The following is a 19,694-nucleotide window of genomic DNA, read 5'->3' on the forward strand; positions in this document are numbered from 1 at the left end:
TTGCCTTGATTGAGACTAAATTTGAACTGTTACTTTGATTGAGACAGAATTAGATTGTAGACAGGCCCATGCTTTCCCATGCTAGTGCTCTCTTCTCTGAGATCTTTGGTATTTATGCACTAATTCAAATGAATCACCTCCAAATTTAAATTGAAAACGTGTTTGGCAAGAACAACAGCTTTATGGACCCATGCAGAAGCTTTCTGGGAGTGTTCTCTATCAGTCATAGTCCTATGACTCATATCAGTTATCGTGAGTAATGCCTGTCAAAGTCACCACCATAGACCCTGGCTGAAAAATCAATGCTATGCACCCTAGTGTGGTAAGTTTCAGTGGTTAATGAGATTGATGTTGTCATATCCATGAGAACAGTTAAGCTCTTACAATTATTTTTAGACCTAATAGGGAGTGTATTTCCTATTCTGGTAGCCATAATTATTCTCTAATGAATAAATGACGAGTCTATATATTAAGCTTTGACTGAAATACATATTTTTCAGTGCTGGTTTCAAGGTCATTTCATTAAAATAGATTTCCCAGGGGAACAGAATATCAATGTACCGCCCTGAAAAAAAAGGTTGAGATATTAAATGTGTTTACATTTCCCCTTTTGCCCTTGATTAACAAAATGTAGTACAGAACATTTTGATTTAAAGTTCATAGTTCATCCAAGGTTCATAATCATGAAATTATTTCATACTTCACTCTGAAAAAGTAAAATGAAACGGTAATTGTCATTCCTATTTAAACAATGTGTTAGATTTTATGCTGTGTAACAAATTATCACAAACTTAAAGGCTTATAACAGGACCCATTTATTAGTTCACAGTTCTGTAAGTCAGAGGGCCCTCTCAGCATGGTTAGGTTCTCTGCTCAGAATGTCACAAGGCTGAAATCAAGGTATCAGCCAGACTGAGTACTTGTCTGAGGATCTGGGAAAAATCTCATTTCATGGTCATTCTTTGTGTAGACAAAATTCACGTCCTTGCTGTTGTAGGAGTCAGGACCCATTTTCTTGCTTGCTATCAGCTAGAGCCATTCTCAGTTCCCTGAACCTGCCAACATTCCTCACCACATAACCTCTTTCACCTCCAAGTCAGCAGCTATAGGTCAAATCCTTTCATGCTTTGTATCTCTAATTTCATCTTCTGTGACTAGCCAAAGAAAAGACTCTGCTTTTAAAGAGCTCAATTGATTAAATCTGACCACATGAGTAATCTCTCTATTTTAAGATCTACTGATTTGGGACTTTAATTGCACCTGCAAAGTTTCTTTGCGGACAGTACTTAGATTACTTTTTGATTGAGTAACTGGGAGAAAGTGTATATGCACCAGGGGCCTTCTTAGACTCCTGCTTATCACAAATGGTGTTATATAAAAATGAAATTTTAATATATCTTCTGCATTCTGGTATTTATACCAAATTAGCCATAAGACAATTCCTTATATATCTTGTTAATACCGTATTAATATATACGCTTCTATCAAGCATTGGAGATTGGAATTTGGTTTGGTTTGGTTTGGTTTTTATTTATTCTGGTTGTTTTTAAATTGCTTATTTTTAGTTGGAGATATATATATATGTCTTCAATTGGAGATATATTAAAACCATTATATACAACAGTTTTCACCTTTTTAATATAGACCCAGATTTAGCAATTCATTGTTTTACCAATGTACCAATACAACTAGGCTAAAGCATGCACTCTTATTTGCTAGCTCAGTGGCCTTCTAAGCAATTTTGCAGATACTCAATATGACTGCTTATGACAAATGGTACTGTATATAGATTTAGAACAGTACACATCTAATTGATTACTATAAATAGAGCCTACAACTATACTAGTCTACTAAGTACTATCTGTAAATGAAGACTATGATAATGGTTCTTCAGATCTCTGTGATATTAATACTATATTTATTACAAGAATTTCTAGTTTACTCCTGAAACAAAAATAAATCTGATTGTCTTATTACTATCATTCTCCTTTCTAATTACAGGAAGATTTTTTTTCTGAAAAAGTGTTAGATAAACTCAAGGTCTATCATGACTCAAAGATCCTTTGACTTATCAAAATGGCTCCAAAATAATCATATTTTAAAACTGTCATTTTTATTGTGTTTGTATTGGTTAGTGGCAGACATAGTTACACATGTAATAATATCTAAGATGAAATGGCATATCATCATAAAAATTCTTGCCCTTAAGAAATAATGTATTTCCTAGAAAACAAGCTTTTTACCAGGCCCAAAGGAACTAAATTTTACATAAGGAAAAAAACATTATTTCATAAATTCTGTATATATTAGAATTTGGTCATGAAAAGTGGTAGGCAAAACTCATTGAGGAGCTGGACCAGAAAAGGTAGATCTAAAACCAAATACAAAATGATTGGTTGAAATAAGTCTGAAATCCAGGGTCTCAAGCCAAGATAGAGATAACACCCAAGATGCCAAATCAATGAATCAGAACCAATATCCAAAGATACAGATTGTGCAAACACCTAGTTAAAAATAGAGTCTGCATACCAGTAAGGCTTCAAAAGCAAGGATCTTGACAGCATATAAAAAGAGTAATATTATAAAACCATAAATCAGTTTATTCTTAAATTCTTCAAAATCTCCCTATTGTACTTAGAATAAAATTCGATTTCTTGATGTATCTATCAGGATTCAGTTGGTAGAATAAGAACCACTCTGTAAATATGTTCTGTAAGGATTTTATTTAGGAATCAGGGGTTTAAACAACTGTTTCAGGAGCTGGGGCTGCATGAGTCAAAGGAGCTGCCATTAGAGGATGGCAGCTGACACCAAAGCATGGAACACTAATATTCTCAGGAAACTTTGTTCATTGCCTTGAACAAAATGCTCTAAATTTTTTTATATTGATCTCGTATCCCAAGACCCTGCTAAACATGTTAATCAGTTATAGTCATTATTTGAGTGGTTTTCTACATAAGACATCATATCATCTGAGAATAAAGACAGTTTTATTTCTTCCTTTTCAATGTATTTAGTACCAACCTCAAACGTTACTTGCTTTATGAGTCAGTCCACTTTTTATATAAAGGGCCAGGCAGTTAGTATTTTTGTTTTTGCAGGCCATACATTCTCTATCACAACTACTTTGCTGTTCAATTTAGCTGCTGTATTGCAAAAGCCACTATGTAAACAAAAGGGTTTAACCAAGATACAAAGTAAATATTTACAAAAACAGTGACAGACCGGATTGGATCCACAGGATATAGTTAGCTGACTCCTAACTTGTTGCAACCACTAAAATCTTATTAAATATTGAATAAAAAGGGGGAAAAGGTGAAAATCTTCATTTCTAATTTTAGGAGGAAGGAATTTAATCTTTTACTAGTAAATATGACATTAGTTGTAGGTTTTTGGCAGGTGTCTTTTATTGGGTTGAGGAAGTTCCCTAGTCTTCCAAGTTTGCTGAGAGATTTTTGTTGTGGTTGTTGTTCTTGTTAATGGGTGTTGGATTTTTTAAAACTTTTTCTGTGTCTAATGAAATAATGTTTTTTGTCTTTTATTCTACTAATACATTGTATCGTATTAATTGTTTTTTGGATTTTAAACTAAACTTGAATGCTGAGATAAGTCCCATTTAATCATAGTATATCATCTTTTTTAATATGCTGATAGATTTTGTTTCTAACATTTTGTTGAGAGATTTTGGTCTGTGATTTTCTTTTCTGTAATGTCTCTGTCTGCCTTTGGGAGCACAATAATAAAACATGGCAGAATGAGTTGGGATGTGAAGTTTGTGAAGAATTGGTGAAATTTTTTCTTTACATATTTGATATAAATAACCAGTAAGGCATCTGGACCTGGGAATTTATTTGAAAGAGGATTTATAATTACTAAGTCAATCTTTAATTGTTATGAGTTTTTTCAAATTTTCTATTTCTTCTTGTGTTAGGTTTAGTAATTTCTGTCTTTTTAGGAATTTTTCCATTTCATCAAAACTTATATATTCGTAATGCCCTTTATAGCCTATTTAATTTCCATAGGATTCTATGTTCCTTTTTTCATTCCTAATTTTGTCAGTTTGTGTCTTCAGTCATTTATTTTCTTGATTACTCTAACTAAAGTTTAACAATTTTATCTTTTCAAATTTTGGTTTTATTAATTATCCCTGTTACTGTTCTGTATTCTACTTTATGGTTCTAATTCATACTAGTCTGTATCATTGCATTCCTTGTACTTGATTTGGGTTAAATTCATGGCTTTTACCTCGTTTCTCAGGGGCAAACAAATTATTGATTTGAATTTTTTTCTTTACTGATATATAAGGTGTTTCAAGCTATAAATTTCTCTAAGCACTGGTTTAATCATATCAACTAAATTTTGTGTTTTTATTTTCATTTAGACCAAAATATTTTCTATTTTACCTTGTGATTAATTCTCTGACTCATGAGTTACCTAGAAATGTTTATAATTTTACAATATTTGGCAATTTCCCCAATTTTTTCTTTTGTTGATTTCTAATTTGATCCTAATGTGTTCATTTGATTTGAGACCTTATTATTGAGATTTGTTTGAGGGTCTAGTGTATGGGCTATTGTGAAGTGTGATCTAATGTATTTTAAAAGAATGCTTATTATCTTGTCAATCTATGGAGTAATATATAAATTTTAGTTGCCAAGTTTGTTGAAAATGTTGATCAGATTTTCTGTATACTTTCTGATTTTTGCCCAGTATTCTATATTAATTTTCAGATTTAGGAATTAAATTATCCAACAGTTATTATCAAATTCTGTATTTCTCCTTTTAATTATATTTGTGCTTTATTTAGTTTGGGGCTATCTTGTTAAGTGTGTATACACATAATTGTTATGTCTTTAAAATATATTGGCCATTTACATTAGGTAATATCTTTCTCTGTCACTAGTAATATTCTTGTCTTAATGTCTATGTTGTCTAATATAAAAATAGCCACTCCAATTCTTTTATGGTGACTGTTTACATAGTGGATTTTTTTTTTCCATTCTTTTACTTTCTACCTATTTGTGTTTTTTAATCTATTATGTGTCTCTCCTACACAGCATATAGTTGGATCTTGATTTTTTTATTCAGGATGACAATCTCTGCCTTTGAACGTGAGTTCTCAGCCCATTCACATATAATGTTATTATTAATATGGTTGCATTTATTTATTTATTTTTGTTATTATTATTTTTTGAGACAAGATCTCACTCTGTCACCCAGGCTAGAGTGCAGTGGTGACACCTCTGCTCTCTGCAACCGCCACCTCCCAGAATCAAGTTATCCTCCTTCCTTAGCCTCTCAAGTAACTGGGACTACAGGCCATGCCACCACACCCAGCTAATTTGTGTATTTTTTGGTAGAGACAGAGTTTCACCATATTGGCCAGGCTGGTCTCAAACTCCTGAGCTCAAGTAATTCACCCACCTCAGACTCCCAAAAAGCTGGGATTACACGTGTGAGCCACCACTCCTGACCTGATATGGCTGAATTTACACTTGCCATTTGATTCATGTCTTGTTTATTCATTTGTTTTTCTGTTCCTCCTTTTCTGCCTTTTTTTGTGCTAAGTAAAAATATTTAGTTTAACATATTAATATATCTTGATATATTGCTACATTTACTTGTTATTTTCTTAGCAACTAATCTAATTTAGTGACATCATAATCTGCCTGAGATTAACAGTAACTCAATTCCTATAAAGCAGCAGTCCCCAACACTTTGGTACCAGGAACCAGTTTCATGGAAGATGGAAGACAATTTTACCAATGGGGAGACTGGAGATGGAGGTGGGGGGAGGGTTTCAGACAAAACTGCTCCACCTCAGATCATCAGGCATTAGTTAGAATCTCATAAGAAGCCTGCAACCTAGATCCGTTGTATGCACTGTTCACAATAGTTTGCACTCCTGTGAGAATCTACTGCCTTGATCTGCCAGGAGGTGGAGCTCAGGTGGTAATGCCTGCTCACCTGCCACTCACCTCCTGCTGTGTGTCCCAGGCTCTTAACAGGCCGCTGACTGGCACTGGTCTGCAGCCTGGGGGTTGGGGACCCCTGCTATAAAGTACAAAAATTTTGTTCTGTTATAGTTTATTTTCTCTCCCCTCTATTGCACTGTAGCTCTGTAGGTAAATATAAGCTCTTTTTTAAACTTTTATTTTAGGTTCAGGGGTACATGTGGAAGTTTGTTATTTAGGTAAATGGTGGAGCACAGAGGTTTGGTGAAGAGATTATTTCATTGCCCAGGTAATAAACATAGTACCTGATAGGAAGTTTTTCGATCCTCACCCTTCTCCCACCCTCCACCCTTAAATATGGCTTGGAGTCTATTGTTCCCTTCTTTGTGTGCATGTATACTCAATTTTTCACTCCCACTTAGAAATGAGAACATGCAGTATTTGGTTTTCTGTTCCTGTGTTAGTTTGTGTAGGATAATGGCCTCCCACTCCATATTGCTGCAAAGGACATGGATCTTGTTCCTTTTCATGGCTACATAGTATTCCATGCTGTATATATACCACATTCTTTTTATCCAATCTACCATTAGTGGACATTTAGGTTGATTCCATGTTTTTGTTATTGTGAATAGTGCTGTGAGGAACATATGCATGCATATGTCCTTATGGTAGAATGATTTATGTTCCTTTGGGCATATACCTAATAATGGGATTGCTGGGTCTACTGGTAGTTCTGTTGTAAGTTCTTTAAGAAATCACTAAACTGCTTTTCACCATGGCTGAACTAATTTACATTCCCACCAGCAGTGTATAAGCATTTCCTTTTCTCCACAATCTCAGCAACATGTTATTTTTTGACTTGTTAATAATAGCCATTCTGACTGATGTGAAATAGTATTTCATCGTGGGTTTGATTTGCAATTCTATAATGATTAGTGGTGTTGAGCATTTTTTTCATACGCATGTTGGCTGCATGTATGTCTTCTTTGAATAGTTTCTGCTCACATCCTTTGCCCACTTTTTATTGGGGTTTTATGCTTGTAAATTAGTTTAAGTTCCTTAAAGATTCTGCATATTAGACCTTACTCGGATACTGATATGGTTTGGCTGTGTCCCCACCCAAATCTCAAATTGAATTGTGTTTCCCAGAATTCCCAGGTGTGGAAGGGATCCAGGGAGATGTAATTGAATCATGGGGGCCCGTCGCTATTCTTGTGATAGTGAAAAAGTCTCATAAGATCTGAGACTTTTATCGGAGACTTTTATCAGGGGTTTCTCAGGGGTTCCTGCTTTTGCTTCTTCCTCATTTTTCTCTTGCCACCACCAGGTAAGAAGCAAATTTCGCCTCCCGCCATGTTTCTGAGGCCTCCCCAGACATGTGGAAGTATAACTCCAGTTAAACCTCTTTTTCTTCCAAGTCTCAGGCATGTCTTTATCAGCTGCATGAAAACAGATTAATACAGTAAATTAGTACCAGTAGAGTGGGCGTTGCTGAAAAGATACTCAAAAATGTGGAAGGGACTTTGGAAATGGGTAACAGGCAGAGAGGCTGGAACAGTTTGGAGGGCTCAAAAGAAGATAAGAAAATGTGGGAAAGTTTAGAACCTCCTAGAAACTTGTTGAATGGGTTTAACAAAAATGCTAATAGTGATATGAACAATAAGGTCCAGCCTGAGGTGGTCTCAGATGGAGATGAGGAACTCATTGGGAACTAGAGCAAAGGTGACTCTTGTTATGTTTTAGCAAAGAGACCGGTGGCATTTTGCCCCACCCTGTGATTTAGGGTATCTGGCAGAAGAAATTTCTAAGCAGCAAAGTATTCAAAAGGTGACTTGGGTGCTGTTAAAAGCGTTCCATTTTAAAAGGGAAACAGACCATAACAGTTCAGAAAATTTGCAGCCTGACGATGGAGTAGGAAAGAAAATCCCATTTTTTGAGAAGAAATTCAAGTCAGCTGCAGAAATTTGCCTAAGTAGCAAAAAGCCTAATGTTACTTCCAAAGACCATGGGGAAATATCTCCAGGCCATGTCAGAGACCTTCATGGCAGCCCCTCACATCACAGGCCTGCAGGCCCAGGAGGAAAAAGTGGTTTTGTGGGCCAGGCCAAGGGTCCCCGTGTAGTCTAGGGACTTGGTGCCTTGTGTCCCAGATGCTCCAGCCATGGCAGAAAGGGGACAATGTAGAGCTCAGACCATGGCTTCAGAGGGTGGAAGCCCCAAGCCTTGGCAGCTTCCGCAAGGTGTTGAGTGTGTGGGTGCACAGAAGTCAAGAATTGAGGTTTGGAAACCTCCACCTAGATTTCAGAAGGTGTATGGAAATGCCTGGATGCCCAGGCAAAAGTTTGCTGCAGGGGCAAGGCCCTCATGGAGAAACTCTGCTAGAGCAGTGTGGAAGGGAAATGTGGAGTCAAAACCCCCACACAGAGTCCCCATTGGGGCATATCCTAGTGGAGCTGTGAGAATAGGGCCACCATCCTCCAGACCCCAGAATGGTATATCCACTGCTTGCACTGTGAACCTGGAAAAGCCACAGACACTGAATGCCAGCCCATGAAAGCAGCCAGGAGGAAGGCTGTACCCTGCAAAGCCACAGGGGTGAAGCTGCCCAAGACCATGGGAACCTACCTTTAGCATCAGCGTAATCTATAAGTGAGACATGGAGACAAGGAGATCATTTTGGAGCTTTAAAATTTGACTGCCCTGCTGGATTTCGGACTTGCATGGGCTCTCTACCCCCTTTGTTTTAGCCAACTTATCCCATTTGGAATGGCTGTGGTTACCCAATACCTGTACCCTCATTGTAGCTAGGAAGTAACTAGCTTGCTTTTGACTTTACAGACTCACAGGTGAAAGGGACTTGCCTTGTCTCAGATGAGACTTTGGACTGTGGACTTTTGGGTTAATGCTGAAATGAATTAAGACTTTAGGAAACTTTTGTGAAGGCATGATTGGTTTTGAAATGTGAGGACATGAGATTTGGAAGGGCCAGGGGTGGAATGATATAGTTTGGCTGTGTCCCCACACAAATCTCAACTTGAATTGTTTCTCCCAGAATTTCCATGTGTTGTGGGACGCATCCAGGGGGACATAACTGAATCATGGGAGGCAGTCTTTCCCATGCTATTCTCATGATAGTGAATAAGTCTCACAAGATCTGATGGGTTTATCAGAGGCTTCTGCTTTTGCTTCTTCCTCATTTTCCTTTGCTGCCACCATGTAAGATGTGCCTTTCACCTCCTGCCATGATTCTGAGGCCTCCCCAGCCATGTGGAACTGTAAGTCCAATTAAACCTCCTTTTCTTCCCAGTCTCAGTTATGTCTTTATCACCAGCATGAAAACGGACTAATATAGATGTCCAGTTTGCAAACATTTTTTCCCATTCTGTAGGTTATCTGTTTACTCTCTCAATAGTTTCCTTTGCTGTGCAGAAGCTCTTTAGTTTAATTAGGTCCCATTTATCAATTTTTTGTTTTTTTTGCTATTTGCCTTTGGCATCTTCATCATGAAATCTTTGCCATGTCCTATGTCCATAATGGTATTTCCTAGGTTATCTTCCAGGGTTTCTATAGTTTGCGGTTTTACATTTAAGTCTTTGATCCATCTTAAGTTGATTTTTGTACACGGTGTAATGAAGGGGTCCAGTTTCAATCTACTGCATATGACTAACCAGTTATCCTAGGACCACTTATTGAATAGGGAGTCCTTTCTTCATTACTTACTTTTGTCAATTTTGTCAAAGATCAGATGGCTGTAAGTGTGGGGCTTTATTTCTGGGCTCTCTATTCTGTTCCATTGGTTTATATGTCTGTTTTGGTACCAGAACTATGCCACTTTGGTTATTATTCCTCTGTACCATACTTTGAAGTTAGGTAATCTGATGCCTCGAGCTTTGTACATTTTGCTTTGGATTGCTTTGTCCATTAAGGCATTTTTCTGGTTGCATATGAATTTTAGAATAGTTTTTCTCTAATTCTGTGAAAAATGGCATTGATAGTTTGGTAGGAATAGCATTGAATCTGTAAATTGCATTGGGCAGTATGGCCATTTTAACAATATTGATTCTTCCTATCCATGATGATGGAATGTTTTTCCGTTTGTTTGTGTCAACTCTGATTTCTTTCAGCAATGCTTTGTACTTCTCCTTGTGGAGATTTTTCACCTTCCTAGTTAGCTCTATTCCTAGGTATTTTATTTTGTGTGTGTGGCCATTGTAAATGGGATTGCATTCTTGATTTAACACTCAGCTTGGATGTTGTTTGTGCATAGAATTGCTACTGACTTTTCTACATTCATTTTGTATTCTGAAACTTTGCTGAAGTTGTTTATCAGATTTAGGAGCTTTGGGGCAGAAATTACAGGGTTTTCTAGGTAGAAAATCATATTGTCTGCAAACAGAAATATTTTGACATCTTCTTTTCTTATTTGGATGCCTTGTATTTTTTTGTCTTGCTTGATTGCTCTGGCTAGGGCTTTTAGTACTATGTTGAATAGCAGTAGTGAGAGTGAGCATTCTTGTCTTGCTCCAGTTTTCAAGGGGAATGATTCCAGCTTTTGCACATTCTGTACGATGTTGGCTCTGGGTTTGTCATAGATGGCTCTTACTATTTTGAGGTATGTTTCTTCAATGGCTAGTTTGTTGAGAGGTTTTACCATGACGTTTAATTTTACTGAAAGATTTTTCTGCATCTATTGAGATGATCATGTGTTTTTTGTTTTCAGTTCTGTTTATGTGATGAATCACATTTATTGATTAGCATATGTTGAAACAATCTTGCATAAAGCCTACTTGGTTATGGTGGATTAGATGTTTGATGTGCTGCTGGATTTGGTTTGCTAGTATTTTGTTGAGGATTTTTGCATCTATGTTTATCAAGTATATTAGCCTGCAGTTTTCTTTTTCTATTGTGTTTCTGCCAGGTTTTGGTATCAGAATGATGCTGGCCCCATAGAATGAGTTAGGGAGGAATCCCTCCTCCTCAATTTTTGGAATATTTTTAGTAGGAATGGTACTAGCTTTTCCTTGTACATCTGGTAAAATTTACCAGTAAATACATCTGGTCCTAGGCTTTTTCTGGTTGGTAGGCTTTAATTACTGATTCAATTTCAGAACTTTTTATTGGTCTACTCCGGGATTCAATTTATTCCTGCTTCAATCTTGGGAGGTTGTATGTTTACAGGTATTTACCCATTTATGCTAGGTTTTCTGGTCTGTGTTCATAGAAGTGTTCATAATAGTAGGTCCGAGGGTTTTCTGCCTTTCTGTGGAGTCAGTGATAATGTCCTCTTTGTCATTTCTGATTGTGTTTATCTGGACCTTCTCCCTTTTTTCTTTTTAGTAGTCTAGCTATGGTCTATCAACCTTATTTATTCTTTCAAATAATCAGTGCCTGGATTTGTTGATCTTTTGAATGATTTTTCTTGTCTCAATTTCCTTCAGTTCAGCTATGATTTTGGTTATCTTGTCTTCTGATAAGCTTTGGGGTTGGTTTGCTGTTAGTTTTCTAGTACCTCTAGGTGTGATGTTCAGTGCCTAATTTGAGATCTTTCTAACTTTTTCATGTGGGTGTTTGGTGCTATAAACTTTCTTTATGCTGCTTTAACCATGTCCCAGAGAATCTGGTATGTTGTAAATTTTTTCTCATTAGTTTCAAAGAATTTGATTTGTCTTAATTTTGTCGTTCACCCAAAAGTCATTCCAGAGCAGGTTGTTTAATTTCCATGTAATTGTATGGTTTTGAGTGATTTTCTTAGTACTGATTTCTACTTTTATCACGCTGTGGCCTGAGAGTGTGTTTGGTATGATTTCAATTCTTTTGCATTTGCTGAGGATTGTTTTATAGCTGATTGATCAATTTTGAGTATGTGCCATGTGTAGGTGAGAAGAATCTATATTCTTTTATGTTTGGGTAGTGAGTTTTGTAGATGTCTGTGAGGTCCATTTGGATAAGTGTTGACTTAAGAGCCTGAATATCTTTGTTAGTTTTCTGCCTCAATAATCTGTCTAATTCCATCAGTGGGGTGTCTCTCACTACTATTTTGTGGTTATCTAAGTATCTTCTTAGGTCTCCAGGAACTTTTTCATGAATCTGGGTGCTTCTGTGTTTGGTGCATATATATTTAGGTTTGGTCCTCTGGTTGAATTGAGCCCTTTACCATCATGTAATGCCATTTTTTTGTCCTTTTTTTTGTTTTATCTTTGTTGGTTTAAGGTCTGGTTTTTTTTTGTTTTTGTTTTTGTTTCTGAAATTAGAATAGCAACACCTGTCTCATTATGTTTTTCTATTTGCTTGGTAGATTTTCCACCATCCCTTTACTTTAAGCAAGTTGAGTCTTGCTCCTTTATCCAACTTCCCACTCTGTGTCTTTTATTTGGGCATTTAGCCCATTTGCATTCAAGGTCAATATTGATATGGGCAGATTTGATCCTGTCATCATGTCATTAGCTGGTTATTATGCAGAACTGATTTTGCTGTTGCTTTATTGTGTGAATGATATATGTACTTAAGTGTGTTTTTGTGGTGACCACAAAAACTCTCCTTTCTATATTTAGCACTCCTTCAAGGATCTCTTGTAAGTCAGGTCTGGTGGTAATGAATTCCCTTAGCATTTGCTTGTCTGAAAAGGACCATATTTCTCCTTCACTTACGAAGCTTAGTTTAAGCAGATAAAAAATTTTTGGTTGGAATTTATTTTATTTAAAAATGTTAAATATGGTCCCCCATTCTCTTCTGGCTTGCAGGATTTCTACAGAAAGGCTCACTGTGAGCCAGATGGGGTTCCCTTTGTAGGTGGCTTCCCCTTATCTCTATCTCACTTTAACATTTTTTTCTTTTATTTTGACCATGGAAAATCTGATGACTGTGTGTCTTCAGGATGATCATTTTATTACTCAGGGTTCTCTAGAGGAACAGAACTAATGGTACACATATATATATGTATATATATATGTGTATATATAAAATAGATATATATACAACTAATGGTGTATATATATATAAAACTAATGGTGTGTATATATATAAAACTAATGGTGTATATATATAACTAATGGCATATATATATATATATGTATAAAAGTATTAACTCACATGATCACAAGGTCCTACAATAGCCCATTTGCAGGCTGAGGAGCAAGGATAGCCAGTCCAAGTTCTAAAACTGAAGAACTTGGAGTGCAATGTTTGAGGGCATGAAGCATCTAGCACGGGATAAAGATGTAGGCTGGGAGGGTCATCTTGTATAGTATCTTTCAGGGATTATCTGCATTTCCTCAATTTGAATGTTGGCCTCTTCGGGAATTTTTCATGGATGATATCTTCAAATACGTTTTCCAAGTTGCTTGCTTTATCTCCCTCTCTTTCAGGGACACCAATGAGTCATAGATTTAGTCTCTTTACATAATCACATATTCCTCAGAGGCTTTGTTCATTCTCCTTTATTCCTTTTTCTTTCTTATTGTCTGACTGACTTATTTCGAAGAACAGGTCTTTGAGCTCTGAGATTTTTTCCTCAGCTGCATTGTTTCTGCTGTTAACACTTATAATTTTATTATTAAATTCTCCAAGTGAGTTTTTCAGCTCTATTAGATCAATTTAGTTCTTTCTTACAATGGTCATTTCGTCTTTTATCTCCTGTATTATCATATTCCTTGTATTCTTTGGATTTTCAACTTTCTCCTGAATCTTGGTGATCTTCATTCCTCTCCATATTCTGAATTATATTTCTATCATTTCAGCCATTTCAGCCTAGTTAAGAACCTGAGGAATTAGTTTGGTCATTTGGAGGTGAGAAAACACTCTGGCACTTTGAGTTGCCAGAGCTCTTGTGTTGTTTTCATCTCATCTTTGTGAGCTGATATTCCCTTAATCTTTGAGGTTAATGTCCTTTGAATGGGATTTTTTGCTTTTATCTTTTTTGATGTCCTTGGGGGTTTGATTGTAGCATAAGGTGGTTTCAGTTGACTGCTTCATTTCTGAAAGATTTTCAGGGGCTACTTCTCAGCTCAGCACTCCTGGGCTGTGTGCTGTAACTCTGAGGAGGTTGCTACCAGGCCCCCCAGCTTTGTTCTCTGTCCCCTCGAGGTTAGGAACTTGCTGCACTAGAGAGGCCAAGGTGTTCCCAGTTCTCTGGCCACAACACTACAATGGGTGGTGCTGGCTAAAGCGCTTCATCAGAGCAGTGGCCAGGTTATCCATGCTCACTTATGCATGCCGTCAGCCACGGCAGCATGGTGGGGTGCACGCGCATTGCCTGTGGTGGGGTTCTGCCAGGAGTAGGGCTGCAGCATTCCTGCGCGCACTCACACTGGCAGCAGTGGGCCACATAACGGGAGCAGGGCACTGGCAGGAGCAGGGTTGTCAGCATCCATGCTCACACTGAGGCCAGCGGTGTTGGTGACAGGGGCAGGGCATTTGCGGGTGCATGGTTGCTGGCATTTGTGCACACATTCACACCAACTATACTGGCACTGCAGAGGGATAGTGCCACTGGCATCTGCTACATGCATTTACACTAGTGATGGTAACACAGCCAGGTGCCCACGTGTTAGCAGTTTGGCAGGACAGTGGGTGTGCTCATGCCATTATCAGTTGCACATATCAGTGGGGGATAGGAGGTGAGGTACCCATGTGTGCACGCCAGCAAAATGGGGGAATGGCCATTGGCGAGTGCCTACCGGCAAAGTGGCACAAGACAGGCTGCAGTTGGGGAAGGTACAGGTAGGCTGTTATGCATCAGTGGGAGCTGGTCTGCTGGAGCTCTCTGGTGGTCAACTGTGGTCTGCCAGTGAAGGAGCTGTGATGAGGGCCCTCAGGAAGCATGCTGGTTGGGCATCCAAGACTGTGCTGCAGGCAGGTGTGACTAGACTGGCTCCCCAAGAGAGGCCAGCAGACAAGGAGGTCCTCAGATCAGACTGGCCCTATCTCATGGGCAAGACCACCCACCTCTATCCAGGTCCAAGAGTCACCCTAAGGTTAAAGTCTCCTACAGGAGTATGGCAAGCTTTCGGGGATAGTTGTCACTGGCCAGGTTCCACTTTAGACATTCCCACACCAAACCTTTTGGGCTCCACACAGGCAGGAATCCTGCCTCTACTACCTCTCTAAGCAGCTCTCCCTTCCAGTTCAAGCGTCCATGGCGGTTGTGGGGTCTCCTTCTGCCAGGCCCATGGCAAAAGTGGACCACTCCTCTCCTGTTCAACTCACTGCTTCCCCAGAAGTCACTGTGGACCAGGAACGAGTCCCGGTGCTTGATAGCAGCAAGCAGGGTTCCCCACTTCCTCTTCCTTCAGCCCAGAGTCTGTGTCCTTCCTTCATCCATTTCAATGCTTTCCCTCTGAAGTTCTGTTCAGAGTGTGCCAATCTTCCCATTGTCCCAGTCTCTTGCTGGGAGATGTTCCTCCTGGCTATGTCTACTCAGCAACCTTGGCTGTCCTCCCCTCAATACCAGTTTTTTGGGTGTTTTTTGTTTGTTTGTTTGTTTGTTTTTTGAGACGGAGTATCGCTCTGTCACCCAGGCTGGAGTGCAGTGGCACGATCTCGGCTCACTGCAAGCTCCGCCTCCTGGATTCACACCATTCTCCTGCCTCAGCCTCTCGAGTAGCTGGGACTACAGGCACCCGCCACCATGCCCGGCTAATGTTTTGTATTTTTAGTAGAGACGGGATTTCACTATGTTAGCCAGGATGGTCTCGATCTCCTGACCTCGTGATCCGCCCACAGAGGCCTCCCAAAGTGCTGGGGTTACAGGCGTGAGCCACCGCGCCCAGCCTCAATACAAGTTTTAAGGACATTTCCTCTCACCACAAAAAGGGAACTTGTGGAGGGTCCTGAACCTTTCACCTCAGATAAAGACTACATTATGGCTGAAGTCCTGTCACCTGTACCTGTACTTGTCTTCACACAGGTCTGGAACTAAGGAGCACACCAATTAAGGAACAGACTTAAGAATCTTACCGTTCTCCCAGAATCTACAGGAAAACAAGGGTCTCTCTATATTTTTTTAAAATCCACAAATTTTGCTTCATAAAATTCTATATTCTTTAAAGTTAAGAAAATGAAGTAGAAAAAATATATTTCCTTTTTTTAATATTTGCCATTTCCTGTGATTTTCATTTTTTCCTGTGGATTTGAGTTGCCCTGTAATGTCATTTACTTTCAGCCTAAGTAGTGTCCTTTAATATGTAATATTTCTTGTAAGACAGGTCTACTAGTAACAAATTATTTCTCTTCTTGCTTACCTGGGAATGTCTTTATTTCACCTTCATTTTTAAGAATAATTTTGCTGCATATAGAATTCTTATTAGTAGCTCCTTTTTGTGCCATACTGAAAGTCCTTATTTTGCTTTTTCCTTGCATTTTAAATATGCTATGTCTCTGGCGCTCTGGCTTTCTTTTTTTTTTTTTTGAGACGGAGTCTCGCTCTGATGCCCAGGCTGGAGTGCAGTGGCGCGATCTTGGCTTACTGCAAGCTCCGCCTCCCGGCACCCACCACCACGTCCGGCTAATTTTTTGTATTTTTTAGTAGCGACCGGGTTTCACCGTGTTAGCCAGGATGGTCTCGATCTCCTGACCTCGTGATCAGCCCATCTCAGCCTCCCAAAGTGCTGGGATTACAGGCGTGAACCACCGCGCCCGGCTTGGCTTTCATTGTTTATGATGGAAAATCAGCCATTAAGTTTACTGTTATATCTCTATTTTTTTCCTGTTATGTTCAAGACTTCCTCTGTCTTTCAAAATTTTTATTTTGAAACATGTATTTCTGGCCGGGCACGGTGGCTCATGCCTGTAATCCCAGAACTTTGGGAGGCCAAGATGGGTGGATCAACTGAGGTCAGGAGTTTGAGACCAGCCTGACCAGCATGGTGAAACCCCGACTCTACTAAAAATACAAAAAATTAGCTGGGCATGGTGGTGGGCTCCTATAATCCCAGTTACTTGGGAGGCTAAGGCAGGAGAATCACTTGAACCAAGGAGGCAGAGATTGCAGTGAGCTGAGATTGCACCATTGCACTCCAGCTTGAGCAACAAGACCAAATCAACATCTCAAAAAAAAAAAAAAAAGAAAGAAAAGAAAAGAAAGAAAGGAAGGGAGGAAGGGATTTCTTTCTGTTTATCCTACTTGGAGACTGTTGAGCTGCTTAGAACTATATGCTAATACTTTTAATCAAATGTAGGAAGTTTCTGACCTTTGAATCTTCTAATATTTTTCTGCCTTTTTTTCCCCTCTTCTCTCCTACCAGTATTCTCATTACACGAATGCTGGTACATGTAATGATTTCCCACCGCTCCTTTAAACTCTGCTTATTTTTCTGAAATAGTATTTTTTTGTTTCCATTCCTTAGATTAGATTATTTCTATTGATGGATTCTCCAATTTATTTACTCTTTTTTCTACCATCTCAGAGCTGCTGTTAAGCCCCTCTAGTAAAGTTTTCATTTTAGATATTATACTCTTCAAAGAGAGAGAATTTCCTTTTGCTTTTTTACTAGTTTTAAAAATAAAAACTATCTTTATCAAGATCTAGTTATTAAACAAGTGCCATCATGCTGTCATTCAATTCTTCAATTGTCTAAACTTGTTTTTCTTTAATTCTTTGAACATAATGTAATAGCTCCTTTGAAATCTTTGTCTTCTAAATGCATCATCTAGGTAAACTCACAAACACTCTCTAATTGCTTCCTTTTTACTGATTATGGCTGTATTTTTCCATTTCTTTCCCTTTCTCACAATTTTGTTGAAAGTGAACATTTCAATAAAAAATGTATCATAAACACTCCAGATTCAAATATTTCCCTCCTTGGGGTTGTAGTTATTGCTGTTTATTTGTTTAGCAACGTTCCTGGACCAAATCTGGGAAATATGTCTCACTTGCAGTGTGTTACTACTGATGCTTATATTCAATTTTTTTTAATTCTGTTTTAACTTTTAAGATTCATTTCTTCTGCACTAGCCCCATGTTTCCACAGATTAATGGTCAGGCAGTTATATGTCATAAGCTGTGCTCAAACACTTTTATCCAAGAAAGCCTTCAACCTTCTTTCCAAGTATATGAGTGCTGGTTAGAGAGCATATTAAAAGTTCAGAAGTTTTCAGGTACACTCCAGGTTTTACTTTCCATCAGGTCCTCTTGCTTTTTATCTGTGCATGCAGACCACCACTTTTCAGATATGTGAAAAGTCTAGACCTTGTTCAGTCTCCCATGCACATTTACAGACTTCCAGTTAATTGAAGGTGCAAAAAAGTATAACAAGCCCTCCTACGGCTACCTCATTTTTTGGATCTCACCGTTAAATTTCTGTCTAGTTCACTTGTCTTCTGCATGCTGAAGCCATGATGATGATCTCAGACTAGCAGAACTATTGGCCTTCACTGGTGCCTTGTCATCAAGATCACTAATTTTACTGACAACACTGCTGAGCATTGGACTTTTCACCTTCCACTCAGAAAAGAGAGGCACCTCCAGCGGTGAAGCTTCTGGTTTTCCTGGCCTTCCCCATAATGGTAAAATTACTGCACCATCCAAACTGAGAGGAAAGGGAATAGCCCCAGGCAAGAATGAGACTGATTCTCACTGTATTTACATGATATTCAATAATTTTTCATGAATTCACACTTCTCACTTTGTTGCCTGCCTTTGGTAGATTTCCAGTTATGAAATGGTTGTTTTTGACAATCTGTCCAATTTTACAGTTACTTTTTGAGGAGAGAATTTGCTGATCTCGTCTTTGAAAATTCTGATCTAAAGATCAGAATTTGCTGATGTTTCTATATCTGAGATGGAACTTTTAGTGTAGCTCCTTCTTGTGCCATACTAAAAGTTCCACCTTAGATATGACATTTTTATCTAAAGTCAAGGGCTATCTTATATTTGTGTTGCTGCTTTCAAGCAAAGTACTTCTATGTTTATGGTTTGTCTTCACTTAAATAAGATTCTTAGAGGAAGTAATTTCCAGTTCCATTACCCAGTTGAATGAGGACAACTCAGTAGCAAAAACAAGTACCAATTAGCTAAATGAAAAGTTCAAGCTGTGAACTTATCTTCAGGGCTAAATGCAATGATTTGAAGAGCAGCTGTGAGTGACAAAGTATACAAGCAGGACAAAGTAGATACTCTGGAGGTGCTTTTATGTTGTTCACTATAAACTAAAGACAGATAGGTTACAGATAGACAATATATGTATGTATAAAAATAACATCTTATTTACGTGTGTATTTATAATATATAATCATATAATTTACTCAGACTATAGCTGGGATTGAATGCAGGTCATTGAATTAATTGGAATAAGTTACTCTGAACAGATACAGTGATTTTATTCATGAAACAATTATCAAGTACAATCCTATTAACTGAGAACATAACATGTTTAATATAGTTTTCTTAAACACTGTTGATGTACATTTATCATAACAAAAATGCTGCTCTATAAGAAGTAGGTAACGTTATATGGTTAGCAAGAAAATTAAAGATTTACAGTAATTTGATTTTTTAAATGAAAAGCAACTAAAAATTGAAGGAAGTAAGCAATTTTAAAAATCTATTACTCACATATTGCTAAGAATGTGGGAAAATCATGAGACCTCTCTATATGCTGGTGGAAGAATAAATTTTTACAGCCACTTTAAAGAGCATTTTAGCATTATCTAATGAAGTTTTTTAAAAGCACAACATACAACCCATAATTCCATTTCTTCCAGGGAGATAAATACAAAGAAATCTCAATTAAACTGAATGAACTA

Source organism: Pongo pygmaeus, chromosome 15, assembly GCF_028885625.2.
Source record: "Pongo pygmaeus isolate AG05252 chromosome 15, NHGRI_mPonPyg2-v2.0_pri, whole genome shotgun sequence".
Classification (NCBI taxonomy): domain Eukaryota; kingdom Metazoa; phylum Chordata; class Mammalia; order Primates; family Hominidae; genus Pongo; species Pongo pygmaeus.